Raw genomic sequence first — 27362 nt, 5'->3', positions numbered from 1 at the left:
AAAGTGTACTTTTTTTTTAATACAAAAAAACTTCTGTTCTTAGTGAAGCCATGGTTCAACATGCTTTGCAGAATCTTTCTTTCCTTTTTCATCTGTCACAACATAAGTAAAAATAATAGAGAATTACCTGTGAAATAACAAGCAACAGGTTTTGAGACTGTGCTGAAGTAATTTAACCCTGAATCTGCTTTGGTCACTTTTATCTTGTTCTCTGTGGTGTGACTTATTTTATGATGTAAATTGACCCCCAGAAAGCTGTGCTAAAATCTGTTGGGGTCTTATCTCTACTTGACTTCTCTGAAGCACAGTTCCCAATACTGTTAATATGCTTATGTTGAGCACCAAGACCTTTGTGTTAACAATATTTTGAATGAGACTTGGCAATTTATTGTTGTCACCAGGTACTCTGATAGAGAGGTGGTTGGAGCATGATGTAGCTGGGATGTCATAGTACTTTGAAGTCATTAGTATTCTAGAATGAAGAGTGGAAAGAGGAGAATGAGCTGAAGGTGCACATGTGAGTGATAGTCCTTGATGGAGCTGTAGTAGGTAAAAGATTGCAGAAGATTTTTAAACTAAAGACAGATGTGATCCGAAATGCCTCAAAAGAAGTCTTTTATGAATCAGGTGTATGAAGACTAGTGTGAAATACTTGTCCTCACTGAATAATATCTGAACTTCACCACATTCACTATCACAATGAATTCTTCGTTTAAAAAAGTACATGATATTTTATATATATTTTTTAATGGAAAGTAGATGTTCCCCATAAGAAATTGCAGCAGTGTGGCATATGATTTCTTTTAAAATTGGATATAAATAAATATGATTTTTTTTCCATTAATTATCATGTATTTACATGTAGTATTCCTCTTGTATATACACCTTTGAGCCAAATCTGTTAAACTATATTACCTTCCATTGCCATCACTGCTCAAGATACAGTGCTTTGGGTAGTTATCCTTTGCTCTTAACCTAAGATCTAGTCAGTTAATTGCTATGAAGTTTTGTCATAGTTGCCTAAAATTGGTATAATTTCCACCTCCGTAGAACATTTTGTCTGTATAGTTCATGCTCATAGATTTATCATAAGCAGTAGGCCATGTTTTGCCAGTGTAATCATCTTAAATATTTGCTACATAAAAATGTTAGTTACCTTCAAATGACATTAAAGATTTTGAGTGCCAGCCTAGATTCAGAGAATTGTTTGCTGCTTGTCTGTCTTAACATTTATTTTCAATAATTACTGCTAAGTTAACCTTGAAGTAGTACCACTAACTCCTGTATTTTTTCTTTGGATAACAGAAGCAGACTAGTCCACTTTACAGATGATAGCTACTCAGGCCAAATAAAGATAGATAATACAGCAGCAAAAGACTAGTTTTATTCTCTGTTGTGCAGCTTGAATTCTTCCCTGTACAATGTGTGACAAAAGAAATCCCATTTTGTGGCTCCTAAGTCTAAGCAGCACAAATTCTATTTTCACTTAGTCTATTAAGTGAGCCTGGTCTCGCAGCGTAAGACAGGATTACTCAACACCGTGCTAATACATCTAACTTTGTTGCTACGCTATAGAAAGTAATATTTTTCATCCTGTCATCTTTAGAAAAGTGTAAGAAATGATTTGAGATCCTGGGCTGTGGAGAGCTTGCTTTCAGAACCTGCTGACTGGTGCTTCTCTGACATCAACTGCAGCTTTGCTAAGGCAAAGTAAATGTCATAAAATGTTTTGTTCTATAGCAGACACTGGAAGATAATTGGCATCTGTTTTCTGTTGTCTAGCTGCCATTCTCTTTTCTGAAGCAGAATCTTCCATTCTCATCTAATTCATTGTTGAAGTCACTCTTCTAGGGGACTGAAAAAATTGTTAAGGAAGAAATATGAAGCATTCTGTAAAAGAAAACATAGTTTCATAGTGATTTCTGTCCAATTAATTGTTCGGACTACTTGGGATTTCTTAAAATAATCCAAATAAATTCTCAAGCAACATTTGTCTTGACAACTGAAAAATTCTTCAGCTAAATAGTTCAATTCCATCTAATTCTTTTTTTCTTTTTCCTTTTTCTTTTCTTTTTTTTTTTTTTTTTTTCTTTCTGGATAATCTTGAAAATTTCCATTGAAATTCATTAATTTTTGTCATCAGATTTAAAGAATGCAACTTAAGATCTTTGAGTACAATAGGTAGACTTTTCATTTGTATCCAGTCCTTGGCTAACAGAAAGCTTATCAAAATACATAGCTCTATTCGGTTCCATACTGGTACTTTTTAAAAGCAGATAAAAGAGCACTCTGACATCCGGAATTCTTTTGTGTAAGCATGACATTAATGCTCATTAATATCCTTTCAAATACATTGCCAGAGTGGTAATAAAATTAACACCTTCTAATTTTTATGTTGAAACTAAGCTAAAGTGTAGTTGGTCTTGCCACTGCATGGCAGTGTGCATGATACTTAAGATAATGGCATAAACACTGAATAAAAACATGATTTCTTTATTTTGTTAAGTCATGTTAGAATTTTATCAAATCTGATATTGTTCAACTACATAAGTAAAATGTATGGTAAAGGCAAGTGGTATAAGAGATGAAATCAGCTTTTGTTTTCACTCTGAAATTTTTTCATAGTTTGATAGTGTTAGATATCAAATAACATCCAGAAAACTAATTCCAGTTTTATTACTCAGTGCTTGCTGTTCAGATAAAATCTTAGTCACTTAAGTTTATGGGCAATATTTGCCTAGAGTACTGCATAATCAGATGCATTTTCCACAGTATTTCAGATCAGACCAGCATACGTACACTAACGATGGAAGCTGTTCACAGCACAATTAGTTTCAGTAATGTTCAAATTGTTCAGCCTTACGAGCTGCAAATTTCATCACTGCTGTAAAATGAAGATACAGTTTTCAATAATGTGAACCTGTGCTTATTCATGAGCATTATCATGAAACAATTTGAAGATATAAATACATAACTGTAGACAGATAGCTGCTTCCAGAGACCTAGCTCTGCAAGTTTATTTTTCTAGCATGAGCTAATATTTCTTGTGTGGTCATTGAGTTATGTATAGTATCTGTGAAACATTTCTGCCTAAATCATATTCAGTGGCCCATATGCATTACTATTTCTTATACTTTTTAGAATCTGAGTCACCACACAGCTTTATCAGATAGGCTACTACAATATCACAAATATGACCTAAGATTGATAGGGCCATGACATACAGGAGAAAAACACTGTTATTGAGTCAGAGAGACTTGGAGCTATCAGGATAATGTGGAGAAGTTTTGTTTTGTAGAGCTCTTTTTAGCTGTACCAGTCATGCAGCAAAATGGCAATAATTTCATCTTGAGAATTGTGAATCTGTATTTTTGAAATAATGAGGTCTCGCTGAAGTAATTCTTTCTCCAAAATGTCACTGTTTTTCTGTCAAGGACAGTTGGCTTAAGCTTCATTTTGGCTTTAGCATTATTTACACAGAATCCTGAGATTTGTCCTTCCCCATCAATCTCAGTTACTGTTCCCAGTTTGATTGTGTGCTGCTTAAAACTCTTATGCTATTTTTCTTCTTCCTCCAATAAATCTTCCATTACAAAATCATTATGATGTATCAAGTAAAGTTTTGGTGACATATTCTCCATATTACTTTCAGCTCCTTTAATATCAGAACATGTACTGCAGTTTTGAGCTAATTTCATATTTTAAGAAATTTTCAAATATATGAAACCTGTGTTGTGATGGAGCGTTAATGCTTCTTCCATTTTTCTTTTTTTTTTAAACATTTTTCTAGCACGTTGCACTTTCTCACTTCTGTTTGACACCTGAAAAGTTGGTCCTCAATGTTTTTCTAATTTTACTTTTTTTTTCAAGTTGACCAGTTTATCTATTGGAAATGAGATCTAGTCCCTTTTGTTTTTAGATCCTCATAAGTGCAGCAGCACAAGAGTTTTCTGTATTCTCCTTTCAGCTGCGATTTGCAGCAAACTGTTTTTGAACACATGTCAAAGCATAAACATATTGTTACTATTCTCTCTACCACATAAATAGTTACAACCAGGCATCATTTAAAAAGTTTTCCCTATAGCAGAATTCTATCCCATGTAAACATTCTGGCCAATTTAAATTTGCAATTTCTTTTCCATGGTGTGTAAATCATACAATGAAGGCATTTCTTCCTGTGACTCAATGACAATTTTTGTTGCATTATACACTTAAAGCCACATTAAGTAATGGTACAATTCAGTTAAAAGGCAGGGGAGATAGGATTTCTTTAATTTGATGTAGCAGAACTTGTTCTAACTATAAATTTATAGGTATCATTACTTTAATTTTACATTTAAACAGTGTTAGGAAAATTATTTTCAAAATACACAAAGTAGAACTTCATTCTTTTCTCTTGGAATATTATTCAGGTATATATTGCAGTTTTTCTAGAACTATTTTTTTTTTTCTGTTTTGTGGAAAAAAATAATTTTATCAAAAGTTCCATTGATAACGTGTTTTATTTATTTATTTTTTAACCAGCTATCTTGCTTCACTTCTGCTCTCTTAGGCCAGCTAATATATTCTCATATCTTCAAGAACTTTTAAAATCATCTCCAAAAATAATGTTTTTCCCATTTATTTTTCATGGAACTAAAAAGGAACTAAACTTTTAAAATAGACTCTCCAATTTTCTTCCTCCAAATTAAAGCAAATTGTTTTATTTTTGAGGGTTATCCACTGCATTTTTGTAGTTTTGATTTATTGTTATTTTATTATCAGACTTATTATTTCCTGCTACCATCTGAAATGAATGAGTGAAGATGTAACTTCATTTCTGTTCCCAAGTAAATTGCTTCCTTTTCTGTGTCTGCCGTTTTCTTGTAGATCAGAGTTCCAATATGACCATGCTCTTGAAAGGGAGGCACTGAATACAGAGCACATTTATCAAGGCAAAAGTGCTTAACTATGACCTTAAGCACATGCTGCTGCTTGTTAGTTTAACTGAAGCTAGACAAACATGATAAAAGGTAACTGACCTTTATCCTGTGCTCTAGGTTTCTATTTGATGACGATCTCACTTTGTCCAGAGGTTTAACAAGTGTTTACTTTTTAACTAGCTCTCTGATTACATGATTCTCTTTTCTCTACTCTCTTCCTTCATCATATGATACAGCTTTTTAAAGTCTCTGACATTTCAAGTGAGGGTCACTGTATTTATGCAGTTCCAAGAACTAGAAACAGTCTTAAGAGCTGTGTGCTCTTCCCCATTGTTCTGCAAATTAGACAACATGAAACCAGATGATAGTGTTAATGTGTTGCTATGATTAAGTTTAATAAGCTGCTGATTATCTCCATAGACTACAGTTCCAAACACATTATTTAAATGGATTGCTTTGTTGAAGTAGTTGATAAAAGATCCAAATTTCCCTTTGTGCGGTGTTAAAAGTTACCAGCAGAGGAATAGGGAAACATTAAACAACAGGAGCAGTTCACTCTGTCCAGTATGTTACAGATTTCTTTTATGGTCAGTTCACTATAATTGCAGGATACCCTGATAACATAAAGGTGCCTTGCTGTGTCTTAAAGCCTTAAAAAACCCAAAACACAAACACACACACACACACACACAAAAACCTGTCTTCATCAACCTATGGTAACCTTTCTGATGCATGCAATGATTTTTTTCAAATTGTCATTCAGTCACCCTCACTTTCTAAATTTGATTGACATGCACGGCCACTAGTTGCATGAAATCTGGTCTTTCCCAGAGAAGAAAAATGTTTTCCATCATTGAATTTTTGATCTAATTTGTACTTTATTAACTAATTTATACAGAAATATAACTGAAGTGTGATTAGTATAACTAGTTTCTACCTGAGTCCTTAGTGAGACTACTAGCTTGGAAATACCTATCAGTAAAGAATAGGAAGCTTACAAATCCTTTCAGATCATTTATCTTTTTTTGGAAATACTGTCAAGACTATCTTTTACTTCTCTAGCTTTTCAGGGAGATAATTTCCTTTGAAAAATCACTAATCAAACTTAGATTTCTCCTGATGGCCGTGCCTCATGCTATGAAACAACAAAAATGAACACGTACTAAAAAAGCAGTGAAAAACTTGAAAAAGTTTTCTCTAAATTTTTTAGACAAGAGTTCTGAGTAACACCAACTGGGTCATTACTGACAAGCTTGTGCTTTTACGCTTTATCACTCTTGTTGACGCTCACATGCTCCAAAGAAAAGCAGCTGAATATTGGCACTTGTTCTGCCAACAAGGCAAGGTGCATTGTGCAAAAGTGCTTTGACAATCAATTATTAAGAATCCAGAGATGACAATTCATATACATGTATATAAGTCAATAAACTTTGTGCACTTAATCCCGAGTGATCACAGTAGACAGTGACAGAATGTATCAAGGTCACTGATAATGAAGTCAAGTGATGATGGAGACCAAATGCAACCTGCTCAAGTCTTAAGAAACAAAATCTTGCAATGGCCTTTTCTAAACTATATAGTGTTCTGTGGGACACTGTATGAAATAGGTAGGTTAAATTTCCAACATCTACTGTGTTTCTTTTCACAAGTCCTGGCTTTTGCTCACATTTTAGTTACAAAGTAGATACCTATACTACTAAATTCTGAAGATTGGATTGCTCATTCTGAAACCATTACTGCTTACCTTGTTCTTCAGTAAAAAGTTCCATATAACACAAATATACATTTAAAAAAGAAAGAAAAATATGCAAACCTGATGACTGGCAAAAGCATACAAGAAAATATAGGTCATATGCCTGTATCACAGGGCATATGTTTGTGTGAGAGAGAAGCGTGAAGATAAATTCTTTTCTCCTTGCATAGTATTAGAGATGTGTTGCAAATTTTCCCTTTCTTGAGTGAAACTGAAAGAAAATATCTCACTGTTAGTTGAAGAGCTAGTGGTACACATATTCAGTTTCCATATGCAACATAAGCAATTGAATAAATAACTTTGAGTCAGTAAGAGTACAAGTACAGTACATCTCTCTTATTAATTTTATATATATACATATATATATGTATGTATACCTACCTATAGAAGATAATTAGTCCAACAACACACCATGATCAGTGAAATGATCGCTAGTAAAGTTAGGATCAAGGGAAACCCTTTCTAGAAGACCAATTCAAAATTTGCAGGATAAAATCAAGGTATAAAATTCATCTGCTGACAAGAGTTGTAAAAATTATGTTCTGGGTACATACAAGATGCATTTTTACTTGCAGTAATTTCTAAAAAATGTAGCTGATTAGAATTCACTAGCTAAATTGGGTGTCAAATAAGGTCTTAATATCAGACAAGATATAAGTAAACAATCTATCATTTTCCTTAAGATGATTGTTTCATTTCCTCTGAAAAAAAATTATTTCATAGAACCAAGATTTGAAGATAGAAATTCTGGCTCTTCTGTCCTTAGAAAATACAAAACCCCATATATTTTAAGAGTCAGGAAGTGGGGTATCACTGTGATAAGTTAAAAGAGAACAACTTGTGTGTTTGTGGCCTGTGTAGTGACAGGATATTCTATCATTTCAGAGAAGTTATGAGTGTTCTGCATATATGCAATGCATCATGAGCTATATTAAGACATGAACTTCACATCATGATCTAAATTGATGTGGTCTGTCAGAATTATTTGGAGAATTATTACATGCTTGTCATGTCCTCACACTTTCTCTAATAGGCTCCCATCATTAGCCTCTGTAAAAATTGGAAGATTGGAGTCCATAGCTGCCTTTGAATTCTTGGTTGACTACAGCCTGTTCTTAGGACTGATGCTGTCACAGGCCTTAGTACAAATGGCAGCTAGAGACACCAAGGCACAAGGTTTGTTGTTGTTGTTTTTGTTTTGTTTGTGAATTGGCAGATTTTTAGTGTATTTGAGGGGAAAACAGTAGTGGAATAAAAATGGAAAAAGATAAGCCTACTATTTGGGCACACTGGGGATATAAACATCTCCTGAAGTATTTCAGAGTTACTCTCTGGAACAAAAGGGTAGCAGGGGAAGGATGTCTCCTGGGAATCATAATTCATGTTCCAGTCTGCTTATTGAATTGGGCAGCTCCTTGAAAGATTCATAGATTTTAAGGTCATTTATGATTGTCTTGCCTGGCTTGTGTGACACAAGCCATAGAATTTCATCCCTTCAGTGTTGCCTTCTCAGCCCATTAGGATTATATATTACCCCAAGTATATATGTACTTAATGATTCTCCAGTAATAAAAGAAATAAAAGATTAATGACCATAAACATAGCAGCTTGTACAGGGCTACTGAGCAGTAGAGACTGCAGTACTACTCATCAAGTTTTAAGTCATGAGAGGAAAAGAAATTCCTAAGACCACTTTGAATGTTCCAGGTAGGCTTTCTATGTGTAAACTGAAGGCCGTGAAAAGAAACAGCAGTCTGTCCTATTATCTCTCTGTCTTGGGGGAACAGTATCCACTGCCTTGTCTATGCTGGTAGTGCCCTTTGCTGAACTGCTACCACAGATGTAAGCAAAAGGGCACAGAGAAGAAGCAGAAGAGGCAGTATTATCATTGTAGAAGATGAATGTAGTGGCACTTCTAATTTATTTAATACTCAAGATTTTGACTTTAATTAGGATTCTTTTGTCACATCATTCATCAAATGCACTTGAAAGAAATGGAAATTAACACTAAAGTTTCTGTTGCCTCAGGCATGCTTTTAATAATTTTACTAATTTTGGTTTATTGTTGTTCAGTTCAGTGAAAATAGTTGTGAAAATATTTCACTTGGCTACAACTGAATTTCAAAAATGGTAGAATGAATATATACTCTTTAAAAGTCCTGTAAGTCCTAACACGTGTTTTAGCAAAAGTAGGTAGGGGGAAAAAAAAGAAAAAAGAAATAAAAGGAAGAATTTTTTTTTTTTTAAAAGGATAATTAAGTTGCATAATCTTGTTTAGTAGACCAACTTTTGCCATAGGAAGCTATCTATCTAGCTAGCAGATGAATGCTTTGTGACTGCTGGAATGCCAGTAAGTCAAAGTCTGTCTATAACTTATAAACTGTACTTGTGTTTGGAGGAAATACGTTGTTTGCTGAAAGTATTCCTACTTAAAATGAATCTCAGTTTATCTACAGTAGCAATGTCTACATTGGGAAATGTTCCTGCATTAATTATCACTCCAGTTCCATGTCTGCTATTGTAAAATTTACATTATCCTGACATAACAGCAGCTGTGTTGATAAATGATTCTCCTTATATCCAGAGCTTTCAGCTCATACAGCAGAGGTCCAGTCAGACATGTGAATAAAAAAGAATGTGAATTAATATAACCATCTGAAACTATGCACCATGCCAGAAGAGCTACTGGTTGTCAGCACTAAAGTCGATGGCTGGACTTTACAATTCATGGTTAATTTAAAATCAAAAGGTTTATTAAGCAATTACATCTGTGAGCTCTGCAATCTGGTGATGAAAGTTTGGGTGCTTATGGAGATGAACTGCAAAAACTAGGCAAGTGCAAGCTCTGACTATCATTTTTCCTGCTGTTTTTAATGTTGAAGATTGCTTCCTTATGAATTCTCTTTGTCTAGTAATATGTGTAATTTTATGTAGCTAGTTAGGACCTTCTCTCTCTCCCTCTTTGTATGTGCATGTGTTTTGTGGTTGCTTATTAAAAACCATAAATTATAATAATAATCAATAGTGAAGTTTGAAAAAAACTGTCTTTTCTGAGCCATCTTATGTGTAGCTGAAAGCTACATGGAGAAGGAAGAAATGATTCTACAGACCTACTGCCACATTGTGTTTCCATGGGTTCATGGGCAATCTGATCTAGGACTTGATCTAGCAGCTGGCAACCTTGTCTGTGACAGAGGGGGGTGGAACTTGATTGAGGTCCGTTCCAAACCAAGCCATTCCATGATTCTATGAATATATTCCAAATACCCAAAGGTAATGTTTTGTTGTATTTAAAACCTACATTCTTATTACTAAACATTTCCAGTAGATCCAGAATCTCACTCCATTTTTTCTTCTAGTTTAGATAAGCTGGAAATTGCACTTCAGAAAGTCAAACTTCCCCTTAGAAACATATGGTGATGCAAGTTGGATGCATGCTGAAAAGTAAGAACAATTGCAAGCCTACAACACTGACAGTGTTTGATATTGCAGATAGGTTTCTGCTCTACAAAGCTTTTAGCACAGTTTTTGGTGGAACTTTAAGATAATAAATAATATCCGAGATAACCAGAATTGCCAACAAACTTACCTAGCTCCTTTGAAATCAATTAAGCATTTTAATTAACATAAATGGGAATGAGACCTGGTAAGTTTCTTTACACTATCAAAAAGACAGGACACTTTTTAGTCCATTCTTCAAATGCAGGAAACTAAAATGTTTTGGGACCCTTTCTTTGCACTCACTGACTTCTGCAGTAAATCAGTTTCTAAGAGCTCCAAAGAAAATACACATTTAAGTATAATGCAAGGATGGAGTCAACATGTCTTTAAGGTTTGAATAAATATAGTTAATTATAAAGGATTCTTTCCAATAACTGGTTCACTGAAACACAAGTATATTGGTGAAATTATTATGGAGATCAATTTAGTCTTAAGGAAAAACCCTGGCAGCAGAAACTGCAGTGGTGGTTAAAAGAACTCCTTTATAATAGGACATCATAAACCCAGATTTTGTGGGTGCCTAAAGCCAGTTCTAAGTATAAATAAATTGTAGCTCTGAGAATATTATCTATGCCTTGTACTTCAGAGCTGTCACTCAGTATTTTTGATCATTAGCCATCTGTGATTATTTTAATTTTTGCCAGCAGGAGAAGGAACTCTTTTCCACCAGGGAGCTCTGTTATTACAATATAATTTATATGTAAAGAGCTCATTTCATTAGAGGAAAAAAAAAAAACTTTAAACTTTTTTTTTTTTTTCCCCCCAAAGTTTAAATGAAACTTGTAGCTTTAAAATATTTATTTTGCATTTCTTTCTGATGTAATTGGCATGGTCCACATAAAAGCATTTAACATTTTACTGGTAGAGTGAACAATAATTCTTTGTTTTCAGCTTAGGTTTTATTTAACATTCTCTACTGAAGAACTAGAAACTGAGACAGTTGTGGATTTCAAATATTTCACTAGATAAAGTATCATTTTTCATCTCTACTCCATTTTAGACTCTACCCATGTCTTTACTACATGCTAGTTAAAATCCTTACAGGGTCATTTTAGATATACTTCCTGTCAGTCTCTTTAAAGAATGACTTTATAATGACCTTGTTTTTACTAGGAATGACTTGCTGAAATGAAAATGTGGCATCTCTTTGATTTACTGAAATGAAACTCTGCCCAACATTATAGTATAACGTTATATTTTTATTGACATTGTAAATGCTGACATTATGAACTGAGCAAGTTAAATTGGTTCAGAAGAATACTAACGTAAAATAAATTAGTTTATGAAATTTACTTAGATAATTCTGACTTCTTTTCCAAACAATTCTCATTTGTCAATGATGCCAAGTACCTGTTGCCATTATTTTCAGCCTGACTTTGAGCTCTTAAGTTTTGGAAGTATTTGGATTAAATCAAAAATCTGTATCAGAATGGTATTAACTATTGTCTACACATCATGTCTGCCTTTAACATTCTAAAAAGACAATGAAAATTTTTGTAAACCAAGATATCTAATTCTTATGCTTTTACATGCATAGTCGTTCCTTCACCATAACTGTGATGCTGATACTATCTGTACTTTTAGCTTTACTTCTCATAGCTCTGCAAGAAACTGTAAAAACCATGAGAATTGACTAGTGTGGTTGAATTGTATTTTCTTGATACAAGAAGGCTTTTAAGCTTTAATTACATTGTTCTTAAGGTGACTTGTGCCGTGTGTTCAGTATCTGAATTTTAAACAATTCAGTGATCAGGCCGGATGAATAGTCACTGTTAGTTATACATATACTTCAACAGCTAGAGAGTGTTTCTGTTTTACAACATCTGATTACATGGTTTCATGGTATACAGTTATGCATCCCATAGCAGATCTTCCAATATCTTTGATCAAAACGATGAAGTGAATTTTAGTAAACAGTGTGGGAATTACTTATAATCGTCTCTCCACTGAAAGAGCAAACAATTAAACAGAGCCTGGCATTGTTAGGACATTTAATTGTCCTCTATAATCACATTATTAAAAACAAAACAAAGCAAAACAAAACAACAACAACAAAAAACAACAATACACACAAGGCAGAAAGAAGGAAGAAGATGCATTTAAACAGATGCATTCTGTAATGTAATAATAAATCTGTACTGTAATTAGTTGTTTGTATTAGCAGTTAAAATTGGACTTGTTCAAATCTTGCACTCTCAGCTACCTTGGGATTTGCCATAGGTATTACCTGCTCTTCTACTTTCCGATTCTTTCACAAGGAGATCCATAAACAAAGGAAATAAAGGAAAATGATTTCTGTTCTATTCTTTCCTCTCCTCACTCTCTAGTGAGGAATAGGCTTTTCAGAATCATAGAATGGTGTGGGTGGGAAGGAGACCTAAAGACCTCCAGATTCCAACCCTCCTGCCACAGGCAGGGCCACCAACCTCAGGCATTTTCAGTACTGGCCAGTAAAAAGTTATTTTTTCTTTTCCCAAATATATAGCAACTTATGTTACTAGTGGAACTCAGCAAAAGAAAATAAGGTAAAATAACTGTCTTGTGAATCTAATGACCACACTACAAGTGATGACGAGGAATTTTAGGAGTATGAATACCTCAGATTACTTCAGCCCATGAAATGAAACTTTTGGGATCTCTTCTCTCATATTTGTTGAAATTGGCCAGTATGTCTGCTGTTACAAAAATAGGAGTAGGTCAAAAACAAACAACCCACAAATACATATATTAAACCCTCAGAAAATGACAATTATATTTAATGAAGATAACAGTCTATAGGCTTCTCTGTATCATGAGTTCTGGAATAAAAACCAACAGTATAACAAAAAAACAACTTTTGAATATTGTAAGAGCTAGCCATTTGTACAGTAAAAAAATATTATAGTAGAGTCATCCAGTATAAGTTTCTCCACATTTTTTAACAAAAGTGCCTTCATATACTATCCTGGTTCTGTTAAACAAAAATATCCCTGGGACAACCTGAAAGTAATTCACTTTTTATTTGATTTGATTTGATTGAATCTATATTTATTCTCATGTGGCTCCTGGAGCACTCACGAACTTCCAGTCTATCAGGGCAAATCTGCAAGTAAAAAAACTCATTTTTACCAGCAGGTATTCAATGAATGGCAGGTGGCAAATAAAGCACTTAGTGAATTGTTTTAATTGCATTTCTCTTGTATCTCACAGAACTTGAGAAAGTTTTAGAAAGCAGAAGTGGATCAGGATAGATTTACTTGCTGCTTTCGCTTTGTTCCAGCACTGCTTGTTTTCAGAAAAGACTTGCTTACATAATTTCACTGCCTTTCTGCCTCTTCATGGGGGGATGATACTTGAACTGGTACAAGAGGTATGTTACAGTAGAGATGGACATCACAGCTAATATGAAAGCAAAGAGCAACATTTGCTGCACTTATTCAAGAGTATAAAAAAGCTTTTAACCTAAATCTGTTGACATGAAGTGCAAAATGAAATCATTTTCCCCTGGAAATTAAATAGAATGGAAAGTTATCAGGTTTTGCTATTATTACAATTTATGCCATTGGTTCATTTTGTAGAATTACTTGTATAATTTCAAGTGTAGCTCACTCAAGTTAATACAGTGCTACAAAAAAATAATAAGCTGGAAAGCTAATTTCATTTTAAAAACTTATACTGTTGTTCTTTCTGTTTTCCCTTACTTCATGCAATAAATGTATGGAGAATATAATGCACACCTCTCTATTATCTGATGAGGATTTGAGGTTGGACTGCAGATTGTTTAACATAGCTCAGTCAGTGAAGCTGTTGAAGGCCTGTAATATAATCTTTGTCTATGGGCAGTTAATTTCACAATAATTGTCTTTAATTTCTTTGTTTTCAAGACTTATGATTGGGATTTCTGAAACTGTTAAACCTGGATTGTGAAATATTTACTGTATTTATGGAATATGTGAAGGAATTTTTTTGGAGAATGGATATGGCAAGAAGTTTTATTATATAATAATTAATATTGCTGAAGTAATTCCATAAAATCATGAAGAGCTAGTGTAATTTGGAGATATAAGCAAACTGATGATAGAAGAATGGTAACTGTGCTCCATTCTTTTTTGATCTTTGTAACATAGATCCTAATAAAACTATGTGAAAACTTAGGCAGTAAGATTGTGAAAACAGATAATTAAAGGAAAATATAGGAATAAACAAATCAATTAAAACAAAGTGAAAAGACAACTTGTTTTCTCAATGTAGTCAGTACATCTGACCATTATATCCTTAAGTGGTCCAGTATTTCACAGCATGAATTTCTGCAACATATGGTTGACTTCAGATAGAATTTGAGAGAGATTAAAAGAGTAATTAAGTACTCTCTGTGAAATGCATTGTTCTGTAGTATAAGAAGAAAAAAAAATGATTTGAGAGTGTTCTTTTTCTAAAATCATGACCAAATCATTGTTTCTGGACTGAATCAACTCTTAGGGGTACTTCTCTCCAATTGGAGATTTTCTGTGAAGATCACTGTCAGTACCACTCTTCAGTATTTCTTCCTTCTTTTCACTTTCCCCACCCCAGCTTTGCAGGTCTCCATGTCTCAAACTATATTGAATAAGCAGTCACACTAGCATTTGAGTTTTTATGAACTAATCTTAAAGCTTTATACAATTGTTTGAGATCTGTTTCATTTTAAATCCTTTAGACTTTAAATAAAAGTGCTTAGGAAAAAAAAGCTTCACTACAACTTATCCACTCAGTGCTCATTTTCTCCATGCATTTATGTTAGCTGTCATTTGCTTGTAGTTCCAGAGATCTGAAATTCTGTGGCCCATCAAAAAGCCTCAAGAGAGAATTTCTTTGAGAAGCTTGTGTAAGTCCTCCTGCACATCTGAGAGGCATGTATGTTGTGTGTAGGGATGAGGATTAGTCTTTTATTCTCCCTTTTAAGTTAGATGTATAACTTACTGACAATAGTTGAATACTTCTCCTGTTATTCAAATGTTAACCTAACATTCAGAAGACAAGTATTCAATGCTCTGTTATTATACAGACAATCAATCTGGTATTTCATTTCTACATACAAAAAAAACCAAACACACCCACATCTATTCACCTATACTCCAGGGATCCTATTCAGGTAAATATACATGAATACATTAATATCCTTGAGAACATTATATTAAAGGTACATATAAATAATAATGTCTTAAGGTGTATATACAGTTCAACACCTTTACCCAGCAGCTACAGTCTACATTCAAATCTGAATTTATAGCATTGACTATATTGGGAATTTTGCTTGAGTAAGAGTAAAAAGATGTTAGTTCTCTGAAAGTTAACAAAGTAGCTGCATTCCAACTTTAGGGTAAAGTAGGAAACTTAGTTCCAAGGCCAGTAGCAATCAAATGTATTATTTAAAAGGAAACAAAATACAGCCTTCTGGGCATTCATTTGTTTGAAAGAGTTCTTTGTATTTACAGATCTAGTGAAAACAAAATCCCTGTAATACATTCACTTAATGCTTTAAAGTGTACAACATTCCTTCTTCCTGAAGGGAGACACCAGAGTGATTATTCAAAGGAAAACTGAAACAAGAAATAACAGGACATAATGGGGAAAATTCCAGCCACTGATCCTCTAGAGGGGAGACAGTCATCTTTAAAAGATAATTAAGAATTTCAGGGGGCTTAAATCAACTTCAGGAGACACCATGGACATTCAGTTTCTGAATTTTATTGTTTTGTGTTTTACTTCAATATAAAAAAATAAAAAAATAAAAAAATCACACACAGTATCACACAGTATCACAGTCTTGTGTCATCTGTCAGTTGTCCCCCGGAAAATCCTTGTTTTATACCATTACTTCTTCAAAACATTAACTAGAGTGAAATAATTAACCAGGATTTTATTTCATCCAAAAAAAAAACCCCTGATGATTTCTTTTTCCATGTTTGTTGCTGATGGCTTCATTGATGACTTTCTGTGATTTTTTTTTTTTTTTTAATTCTGATAAGCTCAGGGTAACCAAGAGCATGAGAATCATATTTATTTCCTGGCATTTTAAAATTTTTTGTATTTTGTATTTTGTAATTTTGTGTTTTTATTATTCTAATGAATAAACAAAAATAAAAAGAAAAGAAAAGAAAAAGATTAAATTAAAAAAAAAAACAACTACTATAACACAACAAAGAAACAAAACAGACAAACAAACAAACAAAAAATGCACCTATCTTCTACATTTCTTCTTTCAGTGTCTTATCAGAAAGACTACAGTCCAAAGTCAATTTTCCTAATAAAGACCTCCTGGACTATGTTGGACAAATGTCATGTCCCCTGGCTCTCTCCATCTTGTAATGAAAATTAGACCTATTGCCAACTACACCTTGCTGATTGCTTCCTACCTGCTGCTAAGGGTAATTTGCACAGTGTAAATGAAGACTTCAGCAGTTGGTGAAAGAAAAAAAAGATACAAGAAAGGACTGATGTTCAACATTTACAAAACACGGCCAATGAAGACCCAGTTCTGCTTGGCTGAAAATGTTTAAGTATAAGAAAGATCTTTATGTTTTCATATGCTTAATTATACCAAACATCATAAATTAGCGTTTCAACTGAAAAAAAAAATGGATTGCAAATGCTTGTAGCTTTTTATTTGCTTAATCCCATACCAGGAATCTGGGTGCATTTATTTCCTTATTTATTCTGGAAAATATGTTACTGGATGTGCTGTATGTGATTGCCTTTGATTGTTTGAATGTAATTAATGAAAGAATTTGCAGTTGTTACTCTTCAGAATGTAGTGTCCATCCAGAATGTTACTGTTCATATTTGTTAAATGTTACCAAATAGGCTTTCAGATAACTTCTTACCTATGAAAGGAGGCTGTGGCATTTCTGTAGGAAGGTACTGTGAGGGGGGTGAATTAGAAGGGGAGACTGAAATACTATCAGTTCCAGACAGCAAAGCTCTCTATTCCATATGGATTCAAATTCACCTAGCCTGTTCTGTTCCTGTCAGGCAACAGGTCACGCTGCCTCCTGTGTTTGTTCTTTACTATGAGAACGTTTGTTTCTCCCCCCCCCCCCCCCCCCCTTTTTTTTTTTTCTATTATTTCATATTATTTCTAGTTATTGAGGGAATGCTTTTGTATTTTCTTCAGACAGACCTGAATTTAATTAGGAGTTACAGGGAATAAAGAAGAAACCAGTTACATTCATCACTAAGAAACTGTACAGTGCTTGAACTGAAGAACCAGCTCACAAATGCTAGATGCTACATTCTGTATATTTTCTAGACTAGCAGTTCTCACTTGTTTGGATAAATATCTAACCTTTTACATGCAAGTTCCAAATACAGTTTTCATCTTTGTCTTCTGTAAGAAGGGCAGCAAAAGAACTGCATCAAGAATTGCTTTATCTTATATACAATGCTACCCATTCTCTTTCTTACTCTAATGAGCTAGGGTCCTGTCGACACATACGTACATACAGACACTCTTTTTTTGTTTCTTCTGAGTAATGTTTGAGGAATTTTCTAACAGTGGTTTACAATACTTTCTGTAGTTTGACAGCTAGTGTTCCATATCGATCTCTGCTGCTTATCCTTCCAAAGTTTTTGTCTCTTTTCATGCTCATTACCAGTCTCCTCAACAAACTGTTTGGACATTGTAAATTCTAGAGCTTCCTAATTATATTGCTCTTTAACATGCCTAGACATTCTCTCTTCCTCAATTGCTTCAGTTCTTTTCACCTCTAAAGACATAATAATCTAATTCACAATGCTTTATCTAAGATTTACAAAAAAAAAAAAACAAAACAAACACAAAAGTCCTTTACGTATGCTACATATCCAACTGGAAACCTTTTGTTCACCTGAGTTCTTGACCAGATGCCGCAGTGAAATGAAATAAAGCAGTAAAATGAATAATATATCTGCACACTGGATTGAGGTGTCTAAAGCCTTAAAATACACAGCTGCACTTTTCAGTAAGAGAAATGTAAAAATGATTTGCATTATAGCCACTGAAGATTATACTGAACTCCTGAAAGACCTGCAAGGTTTTGAAAGACCCCTGCCTTACTCAGGAATTGATAGACTTCCTCTCTTTTCAGGCTTCAGCCCACTCAGCCAATAAGGCTGAAAGACTTAGGATGCTAAGAATCTCACCTTCGTCTTCCTTCATCTTTTAGCCACACTACAGCAAACCAGGCTGAGTCTGAGAGTTTTTCCAGTTAACTCTTGACTTTTCTACACTTCAGAATTCATCAGAAGGTACTGAAAGATTTTGTCTTATCAAAATTAGAAAAAATATTGCTTTTGTTGTGCAGTATTTCCTGGGTTCTGGAAAGGGGACAAAGAAAATATTCACATATTTTATTTCTCTTTCAATGAGCAATCCAGAAAGGACATGGAGTTGGACTCAGTAATCCTGGTAGGTCCCTTCCAGCTTGGGATATTCCATAATTCTATGACTTCACTATCAGATCAGAAATGTTGGTAGCATTGTTCCTGCCTTGAATGATAGAGGTAGTTTATCACTGTTTTTGGCAGTCTTTAGAAGCTCCTATGTCCCAGAAGGCTTAAGGTTTCACGACAGTTCTGGGTTTTTTTTTTGGGGGGGGGGTTTGTTTGTTTGTTTGTTTGTTTGTTTGTTTTCTGTTTGTTTGTTTGTTTCATTCTGGATTTATAACAGTTTTTGTTTGTTTGGTTTTTTAATCTATCTCTTGAAGATGATGCTAGATTACTTTTTTTTTTTTTTTTTTTTTTTTTTTTTTAGTAATAATGGTAATACTGAAATAAAGTCAGTGAGTTTTGCAAGCATTGTGAGAAGGACAGCAGCTGTCATCAATGTTAAGAATAATTTATAAATTGTCTGATTTACCCTTCTGGGGTTATAAATGTTGACAAGTTAACATCAGGGCAAAGGTAGATCAGTCTGTCAAGTTCCTATTTTCTGCTTCTTGCTCTTCCACAAAGTGCTGCAACAATTGATTGATTTGATTTTCATGAGTTCAGTTACATCATGATGACACTGTCCTCAATATGAATTTAAAGAGTAAAATTGTTTTTTTAACTTATTTTCACGTTGACAGGATCTTTGTACCCCAGCCAATCACTTTGTTTTTCTTACAGCTTTGCTCTTTAGCCACCCAGATGTTGAATGTCACTCAACTTTGTCATATGTTTTTCTTGATGTTCTCCATTAGTCCCTAACACAGTTTTCAGCAATCCAACAAATGTGGATACCCTTTTGCAAATCAGTGCACTGGTTGTTTGCCTTATTTGACTTTTTTCCCTATGCTATTTTAAGGGAATTCCTTATTGGACAACGAATTCTATCTGTAAGATTTTTCTAAGCATTTGAAAGAGAAGCTACCACAGTTATGATCATTTAATTAAATTACTGTAGACACAAAAAATGAAAATTACGCATTTGAACTGTCACCCACAGTTTAATTTCAACTCAGCTCCAACCTTTCTGAGGGAACTGGGAAGTAATAATTCTATTAGGTGTCTCTCTGTGCTTGAGCTCTTTCTGAAAATGATATTTAAATTTCTTCAGAAAAAAACCCAAAAAAACTCTTAAGCAATTATCCAAAACTCTGAGCTTCTTTAACAGACTGAGCTGTCCTACTGAACCTTGTGAATCTCCTGTGTCGTGAATACATTTTTACTTTCTCACTCCATCTTCTGTACTTTTTTTAGTATGGCATTCAAATTCACATGTGTATCAGCTATTATTTTTATGTATACAGAAATACAGAAACAAAATTACATAATCCAGCACTGAACACATCAGAAAGCAAAAGTATTCAGGTCACTACAGCTACAGTTTTGATGATTCTCTGAATTCAGAGTTAATTGATAGACAATGACATAGGAGGACTGTGACATGATACAATAATCTAGATTACATTTCTAAAACAAAATAAACAAAGCAAGCAATGAAAAAAAGCACCAGAAACTAAAGTTATGTAGAAGTAAAATTTATAAGATTTCTTAGGAGGGGAAATTGTAAGCAAGTAATGACATTTTGCTCTTGATATTAGTGGTTCTTCATATGTGAAAGCTTGAAAATGTACTGTGAAGTCGTCACAGTTAAAAGAAATAAAACTGTTGCATATGTATGAGTCCTTATTCATGAAATTATTGACAAGTGCTTAAATTTCAATGATTTTAGTGAAGTTTAGTATGCCCTTAAGTGTCCTGTATCACGTTGAAGAAATGTAGATTGGTTAGAAGCAGAAATACACAGGCTGAGAGTTAGGTCTATTCAGCCTGCAGAAGAGAAGGCTCCAGGAGACCTGAGAGTGGCCTTTCAGTATCTAAAAGGGATCTATAAGAAAGAAGAGTACAAACTCTCCAGCAGGGTCTGTTGTGACAGGGTAAGGGGAAATAGATTTAAACTTAAGGAGTGGAGATTTAGACTGGATATAAGGAAGAAGTTTTTTTTTACAGTAAGAGTGGTGAGGCATGAAAACATGTTGCCCAGTAATGTGGTGGATGCCCCATCCTTGGAAACACTCAAGGTCAGGCTTGATGGGGGTCTGAGTGACCTGACCTAGCTGTAGGTGTCCCTGTTCATTGCAGGGGATTTGTACAAATTATCTTTAAAGGTCCCTACTGATTCAAATGATTCTACAATTCTACACAGTTCATCATTTTCTTTTCTTTCTTTTCTTTTCTTCTCTTTCTTTTCTTTTCTTTTCTTTTCTTTTCTTTTCTTTTCTTTTCTTTTCTTTTCTTTTCTTTTCTTTTCTTTTCTTTTCTTTTCTTTTCTTTTCTTTTCTTTTCTTTTCTTTTTTTTTTTTTTTTGAGGCCTTAGATGTGAGGATCTTTCAAAACCGCATAGTTGGAAAGAAATTTTCATCCTAGTAAGCTTCTACTCTTTGCAGCTGCAGTTTTGCTGATTCTCTGAAGTCAGAGTTAAGTGGTAGACAATTTGGCCTGTGGACTTTAAATAACATACTAGAAATCTCTGTTTTGAAGGGAGGCGGGTTTAAAGTTGATTATTCCCCTCAATTTTTCAAACTGAGTACTAGAGCTTGCAAAAATACTGCTTTTGAATCAGACTTTATTTCTGCAGATTTTATTAATATATATACTATATATATATATATATATATATATATATATATATATATATATATATATATATATTGTTTATTATCTAAGACACAGAAGATTAGAACTTTTTTTCCTGGCACAGAATACATTTAGCTACCTTAGATTTTCCAGTTCACTTTTCAAATGTAGAAAAGAAATCTTGGTTAAGTAGGCACATGTTCTAAGTAGTTATAGCCATTTACACTTTCCCAGTTTTGTTTCCGAACCTTTTAGGCTCTTCAATATTTTTGACCTGGAATTTCATCCTTGAAAGCAAATAGCTTTTTTATACTATACTTCAGGCCTGCTCTTCCCAATCTTGAAGATAAGTTTCACTGAATGCCTTATACCCTTCACTCTTGTTATGAAGGGTGCTGTTAACTTTGCATTCTTCTAATGTTTTTTCTCCACTGTATCAGCATTTCTTTCCAACAACTTGCATTTCCGCCAATTTGTTTTGTTCTTCCGACATCTTAAAAATAATTCAGTAATATCATATGCCAGATTAGAATCTCTTTTCTTCATGCATTTACCTGGTAAATACATTCTCAGTAACAGCTGCTTCTTGCTTCAAGATGAAATTCAATTTCTGTGGCAAATACCAATTCTTCCTGGAATGTTTTTTGGTCATCTTTTTAAAGTTAGCTTGAAATCCACATCAGTTTTGAGACATGTTCTGAAAATAAATCTTAGTAGATTTTCCTCTAGTTTTTCTGTCGTTCTTTCTTGACTTGATCAGCATGAAGTAAATTCTGGAGCTCTCATGAAGATGGGCCTCTTTTGTGTTGCTAAAAAGATATTTTCTTTGAGGTTTTGCCATCTATTTTCACTGTGAAGTTGTAATAGTGATCCATTTATTTGAAAATTAAGAGGTAATTTACAAACAGGTGTTTCATGAAACCATTACTGGAGGGACAGTGGTTAAGCTTACAAGTGTCAAGATGTTTTAATGGATGTTAAATATTAATTGTCTAGTTTCTAATTTAGTCTGGTGATGACATAGCCCTAAATTTAAAAGATACTCTTACTAAAATACCTATTGACCTATGAATATATTTAGTGTTTTAGCATAAAATAGGAACAATTAATTAAATAATTCATATCAGAAGTTTAAACACAAAATCATCTATCATATTTTACCTATTATCTATCATAATTTTGTTTAAACTGAAAAGGCAAAGAATGCTATCTGCTGCAGTAATGATGAATTATTATTTTATATCCTTTTTTTAAAAATATATATTGATAAATATTTAATCTATAGATTAGAAAACATGTATATTCACTTATAACTGTTGACTGAATATATTTATTAAATTCCAGCTTTTATAAAAGGAGCTTTTGTTGTAAAATGACTATCTGGTTGCTTTTACCTCTACTCACAGGAAAAAAAAACCACCCACAAATCCACACTCAGTAGCATTATCAATAGTTTGCACTGATCTCATTATTAGTCCTTTCAAATTCAATAATCCATTTTTTTTTTTTGTGGGCATCCATTTCCAAAAATGGGGGGGGGAATCCTAAATAATTATTTTCAACAGTTTTTAATTGAATATTTATAAAATGTAACAATTCTAAATTGTCTGAGATTGTATTTGGAGTATATTTATCAATGGAAATCACATAAACAGCTTAAGGAGTTTTGTATTTCATGTTTAGATATCCTGATCTTTTTTTCTAGTTTTGAACCACTTTGGATAATATGTGGCCTGACCTGTGGGCCCTCGTTTCTCAGTAAATCTGGGTTTTTCATATCAAGTCCATGTTTGGTAGAAAAATACATATTTTGTTTGTCTTGTTTGCATCCATTTGCATCGTATTTGCAATTTGTAATTAATTTTGTAGTCTATTTTTTCCTGAAGTACTTCTCAGTTTATTATTATTATTATTTAATATAGCCTGCGGAACAGTGAACACTGATTAAGTGTTGTATGCTTTCTGTTATCTCTGAAGCATAACCAATGAAGTATTGTGAATTTGGCAATGTGTAATGTAGCATTTTCCTTGCTGAGCAGCACTAACAAACAACACATCAGTAGTCATGCCTGTCTCTCATTTAAATGCAATCTCAGAGTTGTGCTACATGTTACAAATATCTGGGAGCTGTGTAATTAGTTAACATATTGTACACAAGCTTAAAATTATAGCAAGTTCCAGGGAAACTATTAGCTTTCTGGATATCTATAGTGAAATGAACTATGGCTGAGCAAGGGTAGGTACTGTGTGTTTGAAGACTCCAAGGAATGGTGGTGTGAAAATGCTTTTAAACTACAGCTTAAATGCCTTCTACATTAGAGAGGGAGAGAGATGATAGAGTACTTATTTAGTCTGTGTTATCAAGATTGCATTGCTTTCTGTCCTCTAGTTTTATACCCTTTCATCTTTCAGTAGCTCTTCTAGTATAAATAAAAGGTGCTCAGGCACCAGCATCCTTTGCTGAAATAAGCTTATCTTTACCAGAGAGTTAGCATCTCATATGATCTATATGTGTAAATAGACTGAATAAATCACTGTTGAATAATCAGGTGGTTATGCTGCAGTGTTTTTCCTTGTGAAAGTCTTGATACTTCAATCCTTTGTACAGATTTAGCAAAATCTGAAGTGTTTTCCACACTTCACTTGTTTCATGAAAGAATCTCCCAGCCATATCCAGGTGGAAACTTTAAAGCATTTGATTCTAATTTGAAAAGCTATTTTAAGCTTTTAGTGTTCAAAAGATTCTCTTCTAGCACCAGAATTTTCTATATAACTTCAAAATTAAAATGTTTTGGAAGATCCTAAATGTAAGTTATAGGTGCACCAGTTAAGAAAAAGCATTGTGACAAAAGTGAACTTTTTAGAGGACAGTATAAATTTTGATTAAATTTCCTTGAAAGGCATTTTCTATTTTGAAACAAAGTATCTCAGTATTCTTGCAGCATTCTTCACGCTGGAGTATAAAGTCACAACTTGTTTCAAAATTTATTTCCAATTTCAAGTTTACTAGAGACTGATTTAATACATTATTATTAACTTAAATATTTTTGAAACTTTTCTATATAATAAAAATATTTCTATAGATTTTATTTTATTTTATTTTTATGTTTTAATTTAATTTAATTTAATTTAATTTTAATTTTTTTAGCCCAGAAATTTGTTTTATAGCAAACTCACCCCATGAGATGGCCTCATTTCTTGAGATAAGCCCACAGAAAAGACTGCTTCCTGGCCATTCATTTGCAGTTTATCTCTCTCTTATTGCCCATGGCCTTGTGCACCTATAATCCACCCCTCAGACAAAGGATTTCTCAACCCTGGACCAGTGGGTAGTATATACTTCTGAAAGAAGTAAATAGAAGATACTTCTCAGTATCCAGTTGTTTCACTGAGGATGTCACTGCTATTCCAAGCATTGTTCTGCTGAGTCAAGATTTTTCCCCCAAGGATTACAGTTTTTAACAGCAGGTTACTAAAATTTCTTTTGTAGAAGACTGAAAATTTGGTCTACTATTTTTCCTTGTCTTCTACTGATGACATCTAGTATAGCATGAAGCCAGATATACCCAGTGGTCCCTGCACTCCAAAGAGGAATTGCTGGTATCATGAATGTCTCCAAGCTTTATGAAGCTTCAGGACAGCATGTCTTCTGTGTTCTGAGGCTCAAAATTCTCTTACAGATAAGGTAAGAGCTATTTTGATGTACCTGGTGTGTGCTTCATTTTGGGCTGATGAAATGCAGTAAGATCATAAAGGCCTGCAAATGTCCAAGATCACCTCATCAAATCTCAGAATCATACTTTAGTCTTGGTGTTCTTCAAAGTAGTTTCAACCAATCCTCATAAGTCTCTTCCAGACTAAACAGCTCCAGGTCTCTCAGTCTTTCCTCACAAGAGAGTTACTTCAGGCCCCTAATCATCTTTGTTGCCCTCCACAAAACTAATCATTCTTCATCACCATCACTACTTTTTCTCCTACACTACACAAATTATATGTTCATCTGGTTATAAGAAAACAATTTACCTATTCTTTGAATTAGATTGAATTATGTGACATGTATTTGTTTTGTTGAAAAATTTTTTCATAACACCTAGAAACTGCAAACAATAGTAAGATAGGTGTTAGATCCTCAGAACTGAATGGAATTTTCCAGTTCTGAAGCAGGATAAGTTCTACAGAAATCCCATTTTAAAAGTTTAAATCTCTACTAGGTCTGAATCTGAGGGCCAGTCTTCCAAAGTTTTCTGATTTCTATTAAAATCACTAAGTTCACCTGTTATCCCTTCTAAAAATGCAATCATTTGTCTCTTCCTCCTGACTTCCTTTTGTATAAAGTGGAAATAAAGGAATATCTTTTCCTTTTTAGAGGAATAGATTTAGCTAACTGCGGTAATGGAACCTAAATTCGCTTTACTCAAGCTCTCCACAGAATATGCTGAAGTAGTTCTCTACTTTCTAAAGATGGAACTGAACTGCTAAGCTGAGGAACATGCTCCACTCAATTACAGTCCTACATATTTTACATTTTTGTCAATAAAAACTAAAATGCAGCTAGAGTGTGAAATTCTTTTCTGTATAGAAGGCCAACAAATGACTCATGCCTCACCAGCCTTCCAGAAGGGAGTGACACCTTTGCAGACCAGTCAGTGTTAATGGTTAAAAAATGAGACATTCAGAGCATGTGTTCAAATACGTAGGGGCAAATTCTTGTCCCTCACTGAAAATCTTGCCTGGATGAAGATAGAAGAAAAAAAAACCTGCCTTTGATTTAAGCAGTTTAATGTCCCAGAAATGGCAGATATTCTGATATTTTCTTCTGTTTATTTTAATTTTAATGTATCTTCCTTTGTAAAGCCTGCTTTCAACTGTTCTTTTTAGAAGACATTCAGTGGCATGACTGTAAAATAGGTTCCAGCATCTCACTAAATAAATCAAAGACAAGACTGGTATGAGTTCCCATGGAATGTTCAATATATGTTTACAGTGACAGAAAATATTTTTTTCAAATTGTTGCCTTAATTTAGCTAAGATTGCAAAATAGTATAGGGATTTTTTTTCAGTTTTCCTCTCTGTTATTTAAAGTTACATTTTGGACCCCCTTTTTAACTTCTTTTTATTTTTTCAGGTAAAATGAAAGCAGAAAAAAAATCTTCCTCTGGTAGGACAAGCAATTGTGGCTGAAACTGGACAAGTAAGGCACATTACTTCCTCCACCTTAATTCTGAAGATGTAAGAGAAAAATAAACATTAAAAATAGATGTTCTATATTGGAACAATTCCCTAACAAGCAGTTACAGTTTAGCTTTCATATTACTTGAACTGTATTTGGGGTTAGAAAATGAAGTTAGACAGTAGTTAAGTTTAATCTGTTTTCCTGTGTGAGATGGATGATATGTTAAGTACTCTTTCTCAGAGATATTAATATAGATGGTTCTTCTTCATCTTAAATTTGTTTGAATTCTGTAGTAGAAATTAACTGCAGTATTTGCATTTGAGTGACTTAGGTCAGGAACTTAAGTTGAAAAACAAATGAATCAACAAGGGAAACAAAAAGGAAAAAATGAGTATCAGATTCAAAGGTTAGCAATACTACACTTTAGTCTGTAGTGTGTGGGCTTCTTTGGAATAGTCAACTGCAACATGTTGTCCTGTCTTGAAGCAAAAATATTTCTGTTCCATGTCCTAACGTGGTCACCAACTGCTCTTCCTGAATAGAATTTCTGCCTTTGCAGTGAAGATGTTGTTTTGACCACTTGTGGAGGAGATGATTCACTGCAAAATGCCACTTATGGTTAATGATCGCCTGCAGTGTTACAGGGTTTTAACAAAAGCACAGCAAAGAAAAAAGAGCTGAATTAAAATCACACACTTCTTTTTTACTCTAAAATCTCTAGTTCTGTTGTTGTATGTTTGTTATATTTGCTTTTCTTAAGAAATGATGTCAGTTCAAAAAAAGTCACATGGAAGATAAAGCAACTTGCTAAAAGAGTTTTTTAGTGGGATGCTTTGAGTTTCATAACTGATCTTCCCTTTACAGTCCTCAGCTGTTTGAGAATTGGGCTCTAAGTTGTCTTTTCACAATGATTTTGCTTTTGTAAATTAATGATCTAAGTGATTTATTATTCTGT

General features: G+C 33.7%; 1 long non-coding RNA gene across 1 annotated transcript; it reads left to right on the top strand.

The window, feature by feature from the left end:
• The first annotated feature begins 486 nt into the window (after positions 1–486).
• Positions 487–27362, top strand: LOC146762130 (uncharacterized). The gene is made up of 3 exons (XR_014943726.1): positions 487–549; positions 24725–24919; positions 26360–27362. It is a non-coding gene; the product is annotated as an uncharacterized LOC146762130 (long non-coding RNA).

The sequence above is a fragment of the Coturnix japonica genome, chromosome 2 (genome assembly GCF_054131305.1).
Source record: "Coturnix japonica strain WE chromosome 2, WE-NBRP24, whole genome shotgun sequence".
Classification (NCBI taxonomy): Eukaryota; Metazoa; Chordata; class Aves; order Galliformes; family Phasianidae; genus Coturnix; species Coturnix japonica.
This window is presented reverse-complemented; position numbering and strand designations above follow the sequence as displayed.